The sequence below is a fragment of the Chiloscyllium punctatum genome, chromosome 25, assembly GCF_047496795.1.
Source record: "Chiloscyllium punctatum isolate Juve2018m chromosome 25, sChiPun1.3, whole genome shotgun sequence".
Taxonomy (NCBI): domain Eukaryota; kingdom Metazoa; phylum Chordata; class Chondrichthyes; order Orectolobiformes; family Hemiscylliidae; genus Chiloscyllium; species Chiloscyllium punctatum.
The window spans coordinates 65,831,706-65,852,398 of NC_092763.1; the positions used below are offsets into that span (position 1 = coordinate 65,831,706).

A 20,693-nucleotide genomic window follows, 5' to 3' on the forward strand; every position below is an offset into this window, starting at 1 on the left:
TAGTATTGTGATTTTTAACTCCCTCTGGACAGTTGCTTTATTCTCCCTAACGAATAATGCAACTCATCTGCTGGTTTGACATCCCCTCAGTCTGGCCTAAAACATCTAAATCTTGGATCATTAAGATGCTTGTCTTGTACCTCTTGCAACCAAGTCTCTGTAACAGCTATAGTATCTTAGTCAAATGCACTAATCCAAGTTTTGAAGGGTCACCGGACCCAAAAAGTTAAATCTGATTTCTTTTCTCAGATGCTGCGAGACCTGCTGAGTTTTTCCAGCAACTTATGTTTTTGTTTCTAATCCAAGTTCATTTGCCTTACCTGTCAGGCTCCTCATGTTAAAGCAAATGCCTGCTTCTCTTAGTGACCTACTCCTGATGAAGGGCTTTTGCTCGAAACATCGATTCTCCTGCTTCTCTGATGTTGCCTGTCCTGCGCTTTTCAGCACCACAATCTTGACTGCTTCTGCTCCTATGTCCTTATGATCTCTGATGTGAGATTCCTAATAATTTCTGATTGAACAATGACTAGTTTTATAAGTATCATCACATTATAATCATAATCTTGTCTAATTTAAAAAAGGAACAAGATGTAGAGAATGAAAGGGCATGTGGCTGCAAGTAGAGTATAGGGGGAGGAGTGGGGGTTGCCACAAGACAGTGGATGTGGCAGTATTTCAATAGAGGGAGAACTACTTTAAACATATTAATTTAAAAAAACAACAAAATGGGATCCAAGAAACATTTTAATCTCTGAGGTAATTAATTTCCTGAAAATGAATGTGGCAATTCTAGTTAATTGTGTACGTTCATAAACCATAAAAAAAAGCCTTGATCATGCTGTAATAAAGAGTTGATTATTAAATTAGATCTGCGGTACAATTAAAAACAGTAGTAGTTGCTTAGTTAAAATGTTGCAGCTTTGTGTATATGCGATGGAAGTGCATCAGTTGTGACTATTTCAATCAGTCAGTTTAGAGGAAAAAAAGTCATCTTATGCGAGTTACTTTATATCTAATTAAATATAGTTGTATCTGGGAAATTACTGTTTTCCTGTGGCTTCCAGTTTAATCGATCCTTGGTTCTTATAAAGTATGTTGATGACTTCTTTTTAGTTCTGTTTGTGAGGGTGCAATATCCAGTATGTCAACATAAATGTGAAAGGTATAGAGTATTTACCCTACTTCTGTGCCTTCTGTCAGCGAAAAACATTACTTTTATGGTTTTTAAAAATTTGAACACCTCTATCAAACCTTCCCTTGACTATCTCTGCTCTAATGAGAGAACCTCTAGCTTTTTCTAGTCTTTCCATAAACAAATTTCTTCAACCTTGGTGTTATGATCCCAGCTGATGTTATTACTGGGCAAGTCCAATCCTAAAATAAAGTCTGGCTTGATGGATCCTATGTTTTGTTTCTTTGTTACTTTTATATGGTTGTCTTTCACTGAAACAAGGTAGCATAAGGCATCTTAAATTCTTAAGATAGAATAAGAATAAAATTCTATCTTTAGAATAAAATAGAAGCTTATTGGACAATATAATGCTGGAAATCAAAATTCAATTTGTTCTCCAACACCACTTTAAGTTTATCAAAATCCAAAGAAATTATTTTCCTATTAAATCTGTTCTCTGATCCAAACCAGAGAGCTATGAAACCATTTCCTTGATAGTGTCACAACTGAAATCTTAAAGTTGCTCAACTTTTAATAACCATTGCAGATTTCTAAACCAAAAAACACTTGGTGTGGAAGTTTCACAAACTGCACTGTTTCCCTGAGGTAACTTGTTTCTTTAACTGCTCTGAATAATCTCCTTTATGCAAGGAAAGCCTTTACTTTTGATCTCAGTCAGGTCTCTTTCTGACAGCCTAAAAACCTTTGAACTAAATTAAGGACAAACTTGCTCATCTTAGATTCTGTGCGAAAATAACAGGATTAATGTTTTCTCTCTCAGGTTGTAAACATGCATTAACTCATTTTAACACTCCGAGAGTATGGTTCCAGAAAGACTGACTTAGTTACTTTTTAAATCCTTTCACTAAAATAGATTAATACGCATATGTCACTAGTTTGAAATCCAAACTTTAATTTTAAATGATATTACGGTATATAAGTAGCACATTTTTCATCACACTAGTAAATTTATAGTAAAGTTTCTCTATACCATTGAATTCTTACCTAAAATAAGGTGTGTAGAATTGATCATGATACTCCCAAAACACTTAACCATGCTTTTGTACTCTGTCCCATTGTAAAGTCGAGGATTTTTCTCCTCCGATGTCTTAACTTGTTCTGCTACCTTCAAAGACTTGTGTACGCACACCTTCGAGGCCTCTCTGTCCATGCACAATTAAATTTGCACCATTTAGGGAAATGGTAACTGATAATAGACCCTACTAAAATGAAATACTTCACGCTTGAGTTATACGTCAAATGTCTGCCATTTTGTCAATGTCTATCTTCCTAAGCTTTTTTACTACTATCCTTTCACTGTTTACGGCATTTGAGTTTCATGTCAACTGTAAACTTGAAGTTATGTCTTTATATCCAAGTTCATATCATTTAGAACAGGGAAGGTAACATTACATGCTTGCTTTCAGTCTGAAGAACTGTTTGTGAATTCTGTTCTTTCCTGTCCTTTCATCATAGAACATAGAACATAGAACAATACAGCACAGAACAGGCCCTTCGGCCCACGATGTTGTGCCGAACTTCTAACCTAGATTAAGCACCCATCCATGTACCTATCCAAATGCCGCTTAAAGGTCGCCAATGATTCTGACTCTACCACTCCCACGGGCAGCGCATTCCATGCCCCCACCACTCTCTGGGTAAAGAACCCACCCCTGACATCTCCCCTATACCTTCCACCCTTCACCTTAAATTTATGTCCCCTTGTAACACTCTGTTGTAACCGGGGAAAAAGTTTCTGACTGTCTACTCTATCTATTCCTCTGATCATCTTATAAACCTCTATCAAGTCACCCCTCATCCTTCGCCGTTCCAACGAGAAAAGGCCGAGAACTCTCAACCTATCCTCGTACGACCTACTCTCCATTCCAGGCAACATCCTGGTAAATCTTCTCTGCACCCTCTCCAAAGCTTCCACATCTTTCCTAAAGTGAGGCAACCAGAACTGCACACAGTACTCCAACTGTGGCCTAACCAAAGTCCTGTACAGCTGCAACATCACTTCACGACTCTTGAATTCAATCCCTCTGCTAATGAACGATAATACTCCATAGGCCTTCTTACAAACTCTATCCACCTGAGTGGCAACCTTCAAAGATCTATGTACATAGACCCTAAGATCCCTCTGTTCCTCCACCTGACCAAGAACCCTACCATTAACCCTGTATTCCGCATTCTTATTTGTTCTTCCAAAATGGACAACCTCACACTTGGCAGGGTTGAACTCCATCTGCCACTCCTCAGCCCAGCTCTGCATCATATCTAAGTCCCTCTGCAGCCAACAACAGCCCTCCTCACTGTCCACAACTCCACCTATCTTTGTATCATCTGCAAATTTACTGACCCACCCTTCGACTCCCTCATCTAAGTCATTAATAAAAATTACAAACAGCAGAGGACCCAGAACTGATCCCTGCGGAACTCCACTTGTAACTGGGCTCCATGCTGAATATTTACCATCTACCACCACTCTCTGACTTTGACCGGTTAGCCAGTTTTCTATCCAATTGGCCAAATTTCCCTCTATCCCATGCCTCCTGACTTTCCGCATAAGCCTACCATGGGGAACCTTATCAAATGCCTTACTAAAAATCCATGTACACTACATCCACTGCTCTACCCTCATCCACATGCTTGGTCACCTCCTCGAAGAATTCAATAAGACTTGTAAGGCAAGACCTACCCTTCACAAATCCGTGCTGGCTGTCCCTAATCAAGCAGTGTCTTTCCAGATACTCGTAAATCCTATCCCTCAGTACCCTTTCCATTACTTTGCCTACCACAGAAGTAAGACTAACTGGCCTGTAATTCCCGGGGTTATCCCTATTCCCTTTTTTGAACAGGGGCACAACATTCGCTACTCTCCAGTCCCCTGGTACCACCCCCGTTGCCAGTGAAGACGAGAAGATCATTGCCAATGGTACTGCAATTTCCTCTCTTGCTTCCCACATAATCCTAGGATATATCCCGTCAGGCCCGGGGGACTTGTCTATCCTCAAGTTGTTCAAAATGTCCAACACATCTTCCTTCCTAACAGGTATCTCTTCTAGCTTATCAGTCCGTTTCACACTCTCCTCTTCAACAATACGGTCCCTCTCGTTCGTAAATACTGAAGAGAAGTACTTGTTCAAGACCTCTCCTATCTCTTCCGACTCAATACACAGTCTCCCACCACTGTCCTTGATCGGACCTACCCTCGTTCTCGTCATTCTCAGGTTTCTCACATACGCATAGAATGCCTTGGGGTTATCCTTGATCCTATCCGCCAAGGATTTTTCATGCCCTCTCTTAGCTCTCCTAATCCCTTTCTTCAGGTCCCTTCTGGCTATCCTGTATCCCTCCACTGCTCTGTCTGAACCCTGTTTCCTCAACCTTATGTAAGCCTCCTTCTTCCTCTTTACTAGACATTCAACCTCCCTCGTCAACCAAGGCTCCCTCACACGACCATTTCTTTCCTGCCTGATCGGTACATACATATCAAGGACACTTTCTCTTTCATTCACCTGCTGCTGTTTTTTTTAATCCCATGAATATTTTGCTAACAGGTTTATTATGCTTGACTTAATAACTGATTTTTTGAAAACTTGGAGACAATTGTACACCCATTTATTACTACTTTAAAAAAGCTAAGGTTACATGATTAAGTATCCATTGTCGAGGAAGTGTAACACTTATTATGTATTCTGATAAGATGGGCGTGTATTGGCTAATCGCCAACATGTCTAATAGATGGTTTCTACTGATAATCGCAAAAGATTATGGGCGGCACGGTGGCACAGTGGTTAACACTGCTGCCTCACAGTGCCAGAGACCCGGGTTCAATTCCCACCTCAGGCGACCGACTGACTGTGCAAACTCCACACATTCTCCCCATGTCTGCGTGGGTTTCCTCCGGGTGCTCCGGTTTCCTCCCACAGTCCAAAAATGTACAGGTTAGGTGAATTGGCCATGCCAAATTCCCCGTAGTGTTAGGTGAAGGGATAAATGTAGGGGAATGGGTCTGGGTGGGTTGCGCTTCGGCAGGTTGGTGTGGACTTGTTGGGCCGAAGGGCCTGTTTCCACACTAAGTAATCTAATCTAGTCTAATTTGAATGTGATTGTTTACTGTTTTGGTCATTTGCTCGCATTTGAAAAATAATTGACTTATTCGGGATAGTCAGTATGGCTTTGTGCCAGAAAGGACTTGTCTCTCAAATCTGATTTGCGCTTTATGGAAAAAATGACAATGTGATTGAGGGTAAAGCAGCAGATGTTGTCGATGTGGCGTTTAACTAAATCATTAGATAAGATCCCTCATGGTAGGCTGATCCAGAAGATTAAGTCATGTGATGAGTTTGCAAGTTTGATAGAAAATTGGTTTGGTCATAGACAGAGTAGTTGTGGAGATGTGTTTTTCTGACCAGAGGTCTATGACCAGTAGCCTTCCTCAAGGATCACTTCATGTAACTCCGTTTCTAATATATTTAAAGGATTTGGATGAGATTGTATGTGGTCTGATTAGTAAGTTTGCAGATGACATGAAAATTGATGAAGTTCAGGATAGTGAGAAAGTTGTCAAAGGATCCAGCAAGGTATAAATCAGTTAAAAGGTTGGGTGGAGAAATGGCATACTGTGTTTGATCAAATGTGTTGAGGTGATGCGTTTTAGGAGGTTAAATGCAAGGGGAAAGTATACAGCCTTTTATCTTAGCCTGCTTGGCACATCCTCCTCATTCCTGAAGAAGGGCTTATGCCCAAAACGTCGATTCTCCTGCTCCTTTGCTGCCTGACCTGCTGTGCTTTTCCAGCAACAGATTTTGAAGTATATGTCAGGATCCTTAGGAGCATTGTGATGTACAGAGGGATCTTGGGGTACAAGTTCCTGAAAGTGGCAACAAGTAGAAAAGGTGGTGAAGTCGTATGGTAAGCTTGCCTTCATCGGTTGGGACGGGAGTATATAAGTTGGCCTGTCATGCTGCAGTTATATACGACTTTAGGCCGCATTTGGAGTACTGTGTGCAGTTCCGATCGCCGCACTGGAGGAAGGATGTGGAGACTTTAAGGGTGCAAAAGAAGTAGAGTTCCCGTTTGGAATATGAAGATCAGTTTTTCAAAACCTTTAACATTCAGGAGACAATGTTTCACTGGAGCAAGCCGATTTTAAAGCTCTAAATTATAAGAACAGCCTGAGAAAGGAATGAATGGCTTTCACTGGGTAAAACAAACCAACTTATCATAAAACTGATGCGGAAAATTGGCTAATACAACTTTGCCATTAATCTTCACAGGATTATGAGACATAAAATTAATCCCCTCTGTACTTGTGAAAATAATTCTATTTCACATGTTAAGTGTACTCTGATAAACATATTTTTACCTTGTGGCCAGCAAGCAAACACTAACCTGAAAGTGGGATTTGTAGCCTTATATTTGCCCATTAACACTTGCAATGTGGAGACATCATTTTAAAGCTGACCTACTTCTTGGTGTCCAAAACACCTGTCTATTTTAGGCAATGGATTTATTTTAATATTGAAGTTGGAATCCTGTGATATAAGTAGGACCCAGATTGTTGTTCAAAGAAAGAACTGGTCAGAGTCTCAGCAGAATGTGTAGTGAATGTAAATGAGGCCAGAACCTCAATAATGTGGTCACGTCAGAAATTAGCCCAGTCAGTCAATATGAACTTCAGCCAATGCTGATTCACTGAGTTCCTTGCAAAAGTTGAGGCTTTTTTTTAAACATATAAGATTCTGAGGGAACTTGACAGATCCAGTTATTGAATTGTTTCCATTAAGGAGCATAGTTGCAGAATAAGGGGATATCCGTTTATAACTGAGATGAGAAGGAATTTCTTCTCCAGGAGGATAGTGATTGTTTGGAATTTTTACCCAAGAGAATTGTGGAGGCGAGATCGATGAAATGATTGGAAGTGAAGATGAATTTTTAAAATATGGGGGAGTTGAGGGCTGTAACGAGCTGGCACAAAAGGGGAGTTGAGACTTTAGGTTGATCTGAGAATGTATTTAGGGTATAAGCAGGTAGGAAAAGAGTTAAGTTTTGAGTTTTGTGAAATGAGATTCAGCTGAGCATGACTCAGATCAGATAAGAACTTCCAATTAACAATGGGGTGCTGGAGGCAAGGGTGATGGGTTAACAAGGTGGAAAGGCATTCATTATGTAGAGCCATTTAACAATATTGAAAGCATTCCGTATACAAGGTCAGTTAACAAGGTGAAAAGTATTTATTATTTGAAGCTGGTTAACAAGGTTAAGAACATTTATTGTGTCACAGCAGATGGCTTAATCTTTACTTTAGATAAGTTAATTATAACAGTCACCCAATCAGTATGTATGTTGCCTAATCTGAATGCTCCTCTTTGTAAAATGACGAGATAGTTCATTGAGAAATTGCTGTTTCCAAAGAAGACCATGAACTCCTGTCCCTGTGCACATAGGCGATTGTTCTGTCTCCCTTCAGGGCCCAGAATAAAAATGAAGGAGGTAAACCTACGCTGTCTGTCTCTGAGTGACTGTGCAGGATGAAGTGCTGAATGGCTTACTCCTGTTCTATTTCTTATGTTCTTATGGCAGTGTGTGTGTCTAAGCGTACTACCTCAAATTATTGAGGCAAAGTTATGAGAACACTGTTCAGTACATGATTAAGGTGGAAACTTGTTTTGGCCCTTTTACAAAGTTTTGTCTGATGTATTAAACTAAGCTAAGAATTTTGGATTGGCCCATCTGTAGTTTAGAGTCAAAGTGTGGCACTGGAAAGGCACTGCAGGTCAGGCAGCATCCGATGAGCAGGAGATTCGATGTTTCAGGGATAAGCTGTTCTGTAGTTTATCCATGACACACTGACTCAAGGGTCTGACTCTTAATTGTGAGTCAGTGGTCCATTCAGCATGTCGATTCTTATGTGCCTTTTGATAAGATCATGGGTGTTCTGATTGTAGCCTCAACTTTCCTACCCTATCAAAAACATTCCAAACTTCACGTGAACATGTTCAGAGACCCAGTTAGAAAAAAAATTCCATAAACTAACAAGCTTTGGAGAAAGTTTCTTTTTCACTGAGTTCAAACTAAGACAGTGTTCCCTTGTTCTAGACTCCCCCACAAGGGAAAATATCCACTGACAAAATATTGCAGGTAGTTGCTATGTTTCAATAACATCACCCCTCGTTTTTTAAACTCCAGTGGATACAAGTGCAGTCTGTCCAACCTATCCTCATAAGACAACTCACTCATTCCAAGGATCAATCTTGGGATCATTGTTACATTGAAGAGAATTGACTTTGTGAGCTGAATGGCGTTTGAATGGTATCCTCCTGTTTCTCATCAAAGATTTTAATTTCAAATAGAAATGTTTATTTGGGTCTTCCTCTTAGTTTCTTTCTCGAGACTTTGTCTCTTTCTTCAATTTCATGATTATACAACCCTCTTTACTCCTCCATAACTTTCCGCCTATACTTTTCTACAGCACCACTCCTTCATCTTTTCACGTGGGACTTTTATGTTGATGAGCATTCATTATTGCAGAAATCTACTGTTTTAAATGGGTGCTTGGGAAGACCTGTAATAAGATTGCATAACTTTCAAAGGCCCAGATCTTCTGATATGGGTTGGAATTTCTGATAGTTGTCTTTGGAGAGTTCTTTTATACTTAGGTTTCCCAACAGAAGCAGCCTAATCAAGCCTAACCATGGAGCAGATAGGCATTGAAACAATTTTCCTTTTTCAATGCTAGTTACAAATTTCTGAGTCGTAAAAGTTAAAAATCACATAATGCCAGGTTATAGTTCGACAGGTTAATTGGAGGCAGTAGCTTTTGAAGTGCTGCTTCTTCAGGTGGTTGTGGAGCAGAAACATAAGACACAGGATTTATAGCAACAGGATTGCAGTGTCATGGAATGTAATATTAAACAAATTTAGATTAAGTCTTTCATTTTCTAGAATGACCATGTTAAGACCATAAGACCATAAGGAGCGGAAGTAAGGCCATTCGGCCCATCGAGACCACTCCGCCATTCAATCATGGCTGATGGGCATTTCAACTCCACTTACCCACATTCTCCCCGTAGCCCTTAATTCCTTGTGACATCAAGAATTTATCAATTTCTGCCTTGAAGACATTTAGCGTCCCGGCCTCCACTGCACTCTGTGGTAATGAATTCCACAGGCCCACCACTCTCTGGCTGAAGAAATGTCTCCGCATTTCTGTTCTGAATTTACCCCCTCTAATTCTAAGGCTGTGTCCACAGGTCCTAGTCTCCTCGCCTAACGGAAACAATTTCCTAGCGTCCACCCTCTCCAAGGCCTGTATTAATCTTGAAAGTTTCTATTAGATCTCCCCTTAATCTTCTAAACTCCAGTGAATACAATCCCAGGATCCTCAGCCGTTCCTCATATGTTAGACCTACCATTCCAGGGATCATCCATGTGAATCTCCGCTGGACGTGCTCCAGTGCCAGTATGTCCTTCCTAAGGTGTGGGGACCAAAACTGGACACAGTACTCCAAATGGGGCCTAACCAGAGCTTTATAAAGTCTCAGTAGCACAACAGTGCTTTTATATTCCAACCCTCTTGAGGTAATTGACAACATTGCATTCGCTTTATTAATCATGGACTCAACCTGCATGTTTACCTTTTAGAGAATCCTCAACTAGCACTCCCAGATCCCTCTGTACTTTGGCTTTACGAATTTTCTCACCTTTTATAAAGTAGTCCATGCTTGTATTTTTTTTCCAAAGTGCAAGACCTCGCATTTGCTCACATTGAATTCCATCAGCCATTTCCTGGACCACTCTTCCAAACTGTCTAGATCCTTCTGCAGCCTCCCCACTTCCTCAGTACTACCTGCCTGTCCACCTAACTTTGTATCATCGGCAAACTTCGCTAGAATGCCTCCAGTCCCTTCATCCAGATCATTAATATATAATGCGAACAGCTGCGGCCCCAACACTGAACCCTGCGGGACACCGCTTGTCACCGGCTGCCATTCCGAAAAAGAACCTTTTATCTCAACTCTCTGCCTTCTGTCAGACAGCCAATCCTCAATCCATACCAGTAGCTTACCTCGAACACCATGGGCCCTCACCTTGCTCAGCAGCCTCCTGTGTGGCACCTTATCAAAGGCCTGTTGGAAGTCTAGGTAGATAACATCCACTGGGTTTCCCTGGTCTAACCTGCTTGTCACCTCTTCAAAGAACTCCAACAGGTTTGTCAGGCACAACCTCCCCTCCCTAAATCCATGATGACTTGTTCTAATCCGACCCTGCTCTTCCAAGAATTTAGAAACCTCATCCTTAATGATGGATTCTAGAATTTTACCAACAACCGAGGTGAGACTAATTGGCCTATAATTTTCCATCTTTTGTCTTGATCCTTTCTTGACCAAGGGAGTTACAACAGCGATCTTCCAATCATCCGGGACTTTCCCTGACTCCAGTGACTTTTGAAAGATCTCAACCAACGCCTCCGCTATTTCCTCAGCCACCTCCCTCAGAACTCTAGGATATAGCCCATCGGGGCCAGGAGATTTATCAATTTTAAGACCTTTTAGCTTTTCTAGCACTTTCTCTTTTGTAATGGCAACCATACTCAACTCAGCCCCTGACTCCCTTTAATTGTTGGGATCTTACTCATGTGAAGACTGATGCAAAGTACTTATTAAGTTCTCTTGCTATTTCCTTATCTCCCATCACTAGGCTTCCAGCATCAGTTTGAAGTGGCCCAATGTCTACTCTTGCCTGTCGTTTTGTTTCTTATGTATTGAAAGAAACTTTTACTATCATTTCTAATATTACTGGCTAGCCTACCTTCATATTTGATCCTCTCCTTCCTTATTTCTCTCTTTGTTATCCTCTGTTTGTTTTTGTAATCTTCTGATTTCCCAGTGCTCTTGGCCACTTTATAGGATCTCTCTTTTTCTTTGATAGATTTCCTGACTTCCTTTGTCAGCCATGGCTGTCTAATCCCTTCCTGGATAATCTTTCTCTTCTTGGGGATGAACCTCCTGTACAGTGTCCTCAATTTTACCCACAAACTCCTGCCATTTTTGCTCTACTGTCTTCCCTGCTAGGCTTTGCTTCCAGTCTATTTTTGTCAGTTCCTCTCTCATGCCCTCATTAGATTAGATTAGATTACTTACAGTGTGGAAACAGGCCCTTCAGCCCAACAAGTCCACACCGCCCCGCTGAAGCGCAACCCACCCATACCCCTACATTTACCCCTTACCTAACACTACGGGCAATTAAGCATGGCCAATTCACCTGACCTGCACATCTTTGGACTGTGGGAGGAAACCGGAGCACCCGGAGGAAACCCACGCAGACCCGGGGAGAACGTGCAAACTCCACAGTTAGTCGCCTGAGGCGGGAATTGAACCCAGATCTCTGGCGCTGTGAGGCAACAGTGCTAACCACTGTGCCACCGTGCCACTCATAATTACCTTTATTTAACTGTAACACCATTACATCCAATTTTGCCTTCTCTCTTTCAAAATGCAGACTGAACTCTACCATATTATGATCGCTGCTTCCTAAGTGTTCCCTTACTTTAAGATTTTTTATAAAGTCTGGTTCATTACAGAGCACTAGGTCCAGAATAGCCTGCTCCCTCTGTGGGCTCCATGACAAGCTGTTCCAAAAAGCCATCCTGTAAGCATTCCATGAATTCCCTTTCTTTGGATCCACTGGCAACATTATTTACCCAGTCCACCTGCATATTGAAGTTTCCCATGATCACCGTGACCTTGCCTTTCTGACATGCCTTCTCTATTTCCCGGTACATGTTGCGCCCCTGGTCCTGACCACTGTTAGGAGGTCTGTTAGTTTCGGTTCGTTCATATGTAAAGCCCACAACTTTTTTAAAGTTACATTCTCAAGATAACAGCTTCCATTTCATTACTGAGAGATAGGACAGAGGAGTTCTCACAATTGCTCAATGAATTTCATTTTTTATTTTTAAAAAAAATCTGCTCATTTAGCTATTGCTGCTTGTGATATCTTCAGGTGTACAGATCGACTGCAGTGTTTCCTGCATTTCAATTGTTATTAAACTTCAAATGTACTTAATTGATAATAAAGTACTTTGGGACTTCATGAAAGGCATTATATTAATGCAAATTACTTTGTTATTCCCTTTCCTCTAATTTTACATGAGTTTCTATGGAGGATGTTATTAAAATGTACTGATTGTAGATATCTACTAAACCAAAGTTGTTGTTCAACAAAAACAATGCTATTTCTTTATCGCTATTCTGGGCAAACATTCAGCCACTGTTCACCAGTATCAATGAGTAAATACGATGTGTGGGTTTATAATACTTGTAAATTTGGTGACCAGATTAAAAGTGTTGGCCATAATACAGAACATTAATAGAAAACAAGTGTACGTTGCAAAACCTTCTTGCCTTAGGCAATAAACAAAGATTTTTCACGTCTAGACTGCTGCAGTAACACAAACTAGTTCAGTAAAAATTAATCTCTACATGGTGAACTGTCAAATTTGCAGAGCCCTAATTTTTCAAAGTGACATTTATTATCTGGGTTTTCTGAGTAGGACTGTTCCTGCTTAAGTGTAGGATCATGTGCTATTATTTAGTCAATCTTTCCTGCCCTGCAGTAAATTACTCAATCAAAACTTCCTGTTTTATTGTGCCAAATGTGTGGATTAGCCACTTCAATATCAACATACCAGCATATGAATTTCCTACACTATAAGCCATTTTGTTAGCTCAACATAAAATGTTGAGATCGTGAGCTTAATTCTGTTCTGTATTGTATTTGTCATGAAATCTGATTATTGTTGTTACCATAGTATAAAAAGGAAGTCTGGGAGTAAAACCATTCTATGGCAGTGACAACAGTTGGAACAGATTTGGCTCAAGCCAAAATCAATTTGATCTATCAAGGAGATGGCTGGTATCAGAAATTGGAATACCCTATACAATAGAAGATGTGATTTAAGGTTGTGTTTGGAAAACATGTGGCCTTGAATCTAGATATCTTAACCGCAAAATGCATATTCCACATTGATGCCCTTCTCTTGATTGAGTACTAATGTTAATCTCAAGATACAGAAGCAGAATTAGACCATTCAGCCCATCAATCTGCTCCACCATTCGATCATGGCTGATATCTTTCTCAACCCCATTCTCCTGCCTTCTCCCTGTAACCCTTGCATGTCCTCCCTTATGTCTTTGTAGTTACTTTTAGTCAATTGTAATACTGTTACATCTGATTCTATTTTCTCCACGTGAAACTGCAAGGTGAATTCTAACCTATTATGGCTACTGCGCCCTCAGGGTTCTTTCACCTTGAGGTTGCTAATCAAGTCTGCCTCATTACATATGACCAAGTCCAGAATTGCCTATTCCCTAGTGGCTCAATACACGCTGCTCCAAAATAAAATCTTGTAGACATTCCAAGAATTCCTTTTCTTGGGATCCGCAACCAATATGATTTTCCCAGTCCACCTGCAAATTGAAGAGCCCCATGATGATTATTATAGTGCCTTTCTTACATGCTTTTCTAACTCGTGATTTATTTTCTGACAACTGCTAGGCAGCTTGTACATAACTTCCATCATGTCTTTTTCCTTTGCACTTCCTCAATTCTCCCCATATAGATTTTACACTGTCAGTCTATTTAACTTTTTGCAATTGGTTTAATTTCATTTCTTAATGACAAGGCAACCCCACTTCCTCTGTTCGTTTACCTGTCCCTTCGATAGACTGCAAATCCTGGGTTATTTAGTTCCCAACCCTAGTCGTCTTGCAGCCATGTCTTTGTGACATCCACAAAATCTTACTGACCAATTCCAATCTGTGTTACAAGCACATTTACCTTGTTTTGTATATTGCGTGCATGTAAGTAGAGTATCCTCATTCCTGTGTTTCCATGACTGTGTCCTCTTAGTCTGGAAACTTTCAATAACTTCTGCTGAGGTCAACCCCCAATTATTTTCCCGAACACAACCCACTTCACCCACTCCCCCACTATTTTGTTTAAAGCCTATCAATGGCCCTAGTTATCCAATTCAACAGGATCCTGGTCCCAGTATGATTCAGGTACAGCCCGCCCAAATGGAATAGCTCCCTCCTTGCCCAGTGCTAGTGCGAATCCGTTCCTCCCACACCAATCTTCGAGCCAATGTTTACTACTTTGATCTTGTTTACTCTGTGCCCAATTTGCTTATGGCGAAGTTAAGAATCTGGAGATTAGCATCTTTTTGGTCTTGCTTTTTAATTTAACCCCTAATTGTCCTGTTCCCTCATCAGAGCCTTTTTACTACATGAGGTAAACTCCCTCTGTTAATTTTAAACCAGCAACACAAAAAAGTTTAGGGTGTAGGTTTGCTCGCTGAGCTGTAGGTTTGATATCCAGACATTTCATTACCTGGCTAGGTAACATCAGTGGCAACCTCCAAGTGAAGCAAAGCTGTTGTCTCCTGCTTTCTATTTATATGTTTGTCCTGGATGGGGTTCCTGGGGTTTGTGGTGATGTCATTTCCTGTTTGTTTTCTGAGGGGTTGATAGATGGTATCTAGATCTATGTGTTTGTTTATGGCGTTGTGGTTGGAGTGCCAGGCCTCTAGGAATTCTCTGGCATGTCTTTGCTTAGCCTGTCCCAGGATAGATGTGTTGTCCCAGTCGAAATGGTGGTTTTTTTTCCTCTGTGTGTAGGGCTACGAGGGAGAGAGAGTCGTGTCTTTTTGTGGCTAGCTGGTGTTCATGTATCCTGGTGGCTAACTTTCTTCCTGTTTGTCCTACGTAGTGTTTCTGGCAGTCCTTGCATGGAATTTTGTAGACTACGTTGGTTTTGTCCATGGGTTGTATTGGGTCTTTTTAAGTTTGTTAGTATTTGTTTGAGTGGGTTTGTGTGCTTCTAGGATTCCGAGGGGTCTTAGTAGTCTGGCTGTCATTTCTGAAACTTCTTTGTTGTATGGTAAGGTGGTTAGGATTTCTGGCTGTGTTTGGTCTTCTTGTCATGGTTTGTTCTTGAGGAATCTGCGGACTGTATTTTTTTGAGTATCCGTTCTCCTTGAATACGTTGTATAGGTGGTTCACTTCTGTTTTCCGAAGTTCATCTGTGCTGCAGTGTGATGTGGCTCGTTGGAATAGTGTTTTGATACAGCTTCATTTGTGTGTTGGAATGGTTACTGGTGTAGTTTGGTCAGTATTTGTCGGTTTTCTGTATACGCAGGTTTGTAGTTCTCCATTGTCCGTTCTTTCGACTGACTTGCAGGAATGCGAGTTTGTTGTCGGTTTCTTCCTCCTTGGTGAACTTTATGCCTGTGAGGGTGGTGTTGATGATGTTAAATGTCTCTCCTATCTTGTTTTGTTTTGTGATGACAAAGGTGTCATCTACGTAGCAGACCCAGATTTTTGGTGATGGTTGGTAGGGCTGTTTGTTCTAGTCTTTCCATTACCGCTTCCGCTATGAATCCTGATAGCAGAGATCCCGTGGGTGTGCCGTTGGTTTGTTTGTAGATTATGTTGTTGAAGGTGAAGTGGGTGGTGAGGCACAGGTCCACTAACTTCATGATGTTTTCGTTGGTAATGTGATTGGTGGTTGGGGTCTATGTGATGGTCTCTTCTAAAAGTGTGGTAAGTCGATGTTGATGAAGGTGAACAGTGCTGTTACATCGAAAGAGATCATTGTTTCATCTTCCTCTATTTTGGTGTTTTTGATTATTTTTGTGAATTCCTGGGTGGAGTGGATGGAGTGCTGTGACTCTTCTTCTAGGTATTTCAGTCTTGCGTGTAGTTTTTTGGCCATTCTGTAAGTTGGTGTCCGGGTAATGAGACTATGGGTCTGAGGGGGGGGGGGGGGCTCCTTGTTTATGGATTTTTGGTAGTCCGTACAATAGTCCATGGACAAAACCAACGTCGTCTACAAAATTCCATGCAAGGACTGCCAGAAACACTACGTAGGGCAAACAGGAAGAAAGTTAGCCAACAGGATACACTAACATCAGCTAGCCACAAAAAGACATGACCCTCTCCCTCGTAGCCCTACACACAGGAAAAAAAACCCACCATTTCGACTGGGACAACACATCTGTCCTGGGACAGGCTAAACAAAGACATGCCAGAGAATTCCTAGAGGCCTGGCACTCCAACCACAATGCCATAAATAAACACATAGATCTAGATACCATCTATCAACCCCTCAGAAAACAAACAGGAAATGACATCGCCACAAACCTTAGGAACCCCATCTAAGACAAACATATAAATAGAAAGCAGGAGACAACAGCTTCACTTCACTTGGAGGTCGCCACTGATGATGTTACCTAGCCAGGTAATGAAACGTCTGGATATCAAACCTATAGCTCAGTGAGCAAACCTACACCCTAAACCTCAACCTGAGCTACAAACCTTGCACAGAAAAAAGTTTTAAGCCATGCAGTAATCTGAAATTTCGGGAGACCAAGAACTAGTTAAAGTAAGAAGTAGCAATTTTACTACTTAAAGTACAACAGTGAATAATTAATTAAAAACTATTTACAACTCCTACCTCTAACCTATCTTTTACTCTCCCTTCTATAATACTAGTCTGGTAAACCCCCTGATTAAAATTTACTAAAATTCAAATTTCAAAACCAGGCAGCTGGTGTATCTTCCCTTTGTATCTTCCTCTGTAGATCATTTTTGTAAGATTTCTCTTTCACAGGTGGTTGATAGGTAAATGTACCTACAAGAGAGCTATTTGCTGGGCAATCTGCAGATGTTGGTTACTTGGCAGTTCTCTTAACTGTTCATGGTTTCCTGGTCTTATACACCCAAAACATCGGATTGTATCACTGGTTTTTCATATTGTCAATATAATAAATTCAATCTTGGTAGGAGTTTGGTAATGTTTTGGGGTATAATTTAAACTGATGGGCCTAATTTGAATCTGTTTTTGTCTCCTGGCAACCAGCTAACTAGCTGCTGGATCAAAAGGGTACATTGTATCTTGTTCAGAACACTTGGTGCTGTCAGGTACTTCTGCTAGCTTTTAGCTTTCTTAAAGGTAAAGTACACCCACATCTTCATAAGTCTGTTTCCACCCATACCATTGGTACCTATGTGGGCCACAACAATTGGATTTTTCCCCTACCACTGCAAGTTCTTCTGCAGCCCAGATGAGATATCCTGAACCCAGGCAGGTAGCACAGCCTTCAGGGCTCTCAATCCTGGCCATTCAACAGTGTCTATTTCCCTGACTATACTATTCATAATTACAACTAGATTTCTCCTCTTTTTTTTCTCTTGAATGGCTTCCTGAACTATGGTGCTATCAGTTTGCTCATCCCTCTACAACCCCACTTTCATCCACATGGAGCAAGAACTTGACATCTGTTATGATAAGCGCAAGAGCTGAGGCTCCTTCAGCACTATCTTCTGAATCCCTTGACTTGCCTCACCAATAGTTGCAAACTCCTGTCCCTGACCACTGACTGAATTAGAGGTAGATACTCGAAGGGGTCTGACTGCCTCCTGAAACAGCCTCCAGATAACACTTTCCCCTTCCCTGATGTGATGGTGTTTCAAAATTGATCGTCCAGCTCATCAAGCAACCAGCACTTTTACTGATGTGGTTCTTACAACCACAATGGGCTCCATCAACTTCTATATCATGCAGAGACAACAAATCACCTGGCTGTACATTTCTATTTACTTGTTAATTTGATTTTTAAAAATTTCCAACTGCTTGTTTAATTTTTAACGTGAATATTTCCCCTTTTTACCTTAAGTTTGAAAGTAACCTGGAATAGTCAAATTTGTAACTGTTGCCAGCCAATGAACTTTTTTCCTGATGTGTCCTCCTTTCATTTGTTTTGGGCCCACAATCCTGAGCTTCAATTTATCCTTTTAAAGACCTCATAAACTATGACCCGAAAAAGGAAACAAAAAACACCTCTTCCCCTCTACATTGAATTGCCACACTGCCTCAAAATTCTCTGAACTATGTACAGAGGAACATCAATTATCCGAAAGACAGGCGGGGGAGTATTTTGTTCGGTTAATCGAATGCTGCATAACATAGTTTAGCCAAGCATTGGGACTTTGCGACCTTGCCAGATAATCCGATACTCGGATAATGCCCAGATGTGCATCGGTCTTTTGAAGGTGGCACCATTATCAGGACTGTCAATATATTTCAGATTCTTCTGATTACAATGGGTGATGAGAATTGGGCTAGTATCAGACAAGAAGGATGCCATGAAGACGTGTGTAGCTACCGAGTTGGATTTGTGGACAGTTGTTTGAGAGAAATCTCTAGGCTTTACAGAGCCTCCATGAAACCCTGTCAGTCTGTGTCAAATGGCTAATAAATGTATAGTGTATTGCAGAACATTAATATTTTTCAACATTTCTTTAAATTCTAAAGTTATGAAAAATAATACATTTTCATTGGGTTTTTCGATTGTTGAAAGAGAAAAGCAAACTTTGTTTGCCAAACTATTATTAGTTACAAAAATGCTCATACGCATTAAACCAAATTAGTTTGCCTTGTGTATTATGATTGAACGATTCATCAATGATTGTAGGAGAGGGCGATGAAGAGTTTTAGGGAGGAAATTCAAGACTAAAGTCTAGGTGACTAATGGAATGGCATATCGTGGTGTGACTGAATAGAAGTTGCACAAAAAGTTTTCTGGGGTAAATGTACCAGTGGGAGAGGTTACAATAATGAGCTGGGAAGTTGCAAGAGCCTAGGCCATGAACAGAATTTTGCAAATCAATGACAGTTTTAACTTTGAGACATTGAGGGACGTGGAGCTATAATTGGTCAGCAAGGTGAAGGAATCATGGGTGAGTGGAATTGAAGCAGGATAGGATACCAGAAGTTGTTATAGATGGACTGAAGTGTATTGAGACAAGTGGTGATTGAAAGCTTTGAAATAATCTACTCTGAAGGAAACAAAGGTATGGATGATATCATCATAATAGATGCACAATGTTATGAATGAGGAGGTAATCAATATTTGTGGTAGAGAGTGTGAGATCCACAGTTCAACTGAAGTTTAAGTCTGTTATACAAAAAACTGAAAAAACTGCGGATGCTGAAAATCTGAAACAAAAATAGAAATTGCTGGAAGATCTCAGCAGGTTGAGCAACATCTGAGTGAAATCAGAGTTAACGTTTCGGGTCCATTGACCCTTCACAATATAATAGATTTTTGTCCTGAAGAGAGGCTGAGTCTGAGAGGGTTGCAGTTGAGTGGTAGAATCAGCAGGAATTTTACAGGGATTACAGTGGAAGCCAAAAGCAGATTTTTCTTTTTGCTTCACCCTACAATCTTTTGGTGGCATCGTTGTTTATCCAGAACTGCTGAGCTAGCAAATTTTACAGTATAGGCAATGAATGAGTTAAAAATTATAGCATAGAGATCAGCATTCAAGCAGAAGCCAACCTTGTCTATCATTAACTTGGTCAAGGAAAAGTATGGGACAAGTCATTTGAGGCAATGACGCAGGGGCATGAAGCCAGACAGTATGCTAGGTTCACAATTGGGTATGTAAAACTACTGTTTGTGTCAACTGTTCACAACTTGAAATATTAGACCGTGTACTGTAAAGGGATGGAAATTTATCACATGTGGCACTAAGATCTGGAGTTCAAATTTGTGTGTGTACTATTCATTCTGGATGCAGCGCTGTAATTGGCTTTAATACGAATATATAATGCGAAATATGGCTGTCCACACTTGGTCCATGTAGATTTGCCATAAATCTGTTTGCATTAATTGTAAAAGAAAATCATTAATGCCTTTAAAGCTCAAAAAGTCAGCTGATATTGTCCAAGTTTTTCTCTGTAAGCTCTGAGATAGAAAACTATTTCTGATGCCCATACTGTTAAAGTTCAATTAATACTATTAGGAAAGAGCAAGGGATGCAAATGTAAGCATAACGCATTTTAGGATGAGTGTGTGACAATACTATGGCTTTAAGAGGTGTATTTTGTCCTTCTGTTTTTGGAGAGGTTTTACGACCAATAAACAGCTTGTGAGGACTTTTTTTTTCCCCAAGTTGAAACAATAGAAGCAATCTGAATGGGTGGGGTCAAGCTCCTCGAGAGCCACGATTTTTAGTTTTAGTTTCTCAGCAGTGTCTGGGCTCTTGAAATTGGGTTTAGAAGCTGCACTCCATCTCTCATTGTTACTTTCTCTGTCAGTTTTCTCTTGATGGTTTTCTTCCTGATTGTCTCGGGCAATTCTCCAATCTATTTTACTGAATTGTCTTAGCCAAGGGTGTAGTTAGGGGATGTTATTCTGTTGGAACAGTTACTGTGTAGTAGTTAAATATTTGATTATTCTGTTAAGTTTTCCAGTAGTGTTGAGTTTTCCAAATGCTCCTTTCTTTTGTTTTAACTATGAATAAAGTATGTTTTGCTTCAAATATGATAGTTTCACCAATCAATTTACATTCGGAATGCAACACCTGGCACTTGCCTTTAAAATAAGAAAAAGTTAGGGTCTAAATGATCTTAATAAATTTTGAGGGTTTGATCTGGTCTGTAATAA

At 40.5% G+C, this 20,693-nt stretch overlaps 1 protein-coding gene across 2 annotated transcripts in view; it reads left to right on the forward strand.

The window, feature by feature from the left end:
• The window catches only part of LOC140496019 (insulin receptor substrate 2-A-like), a 105,442-nt gene that overhangs the window by 74,474 nt on the left and 10,275 nt on the right, over positions 1-20,693 (forward strand). The gene's annotated exons all lie outside the window — the stretch shown is intronic.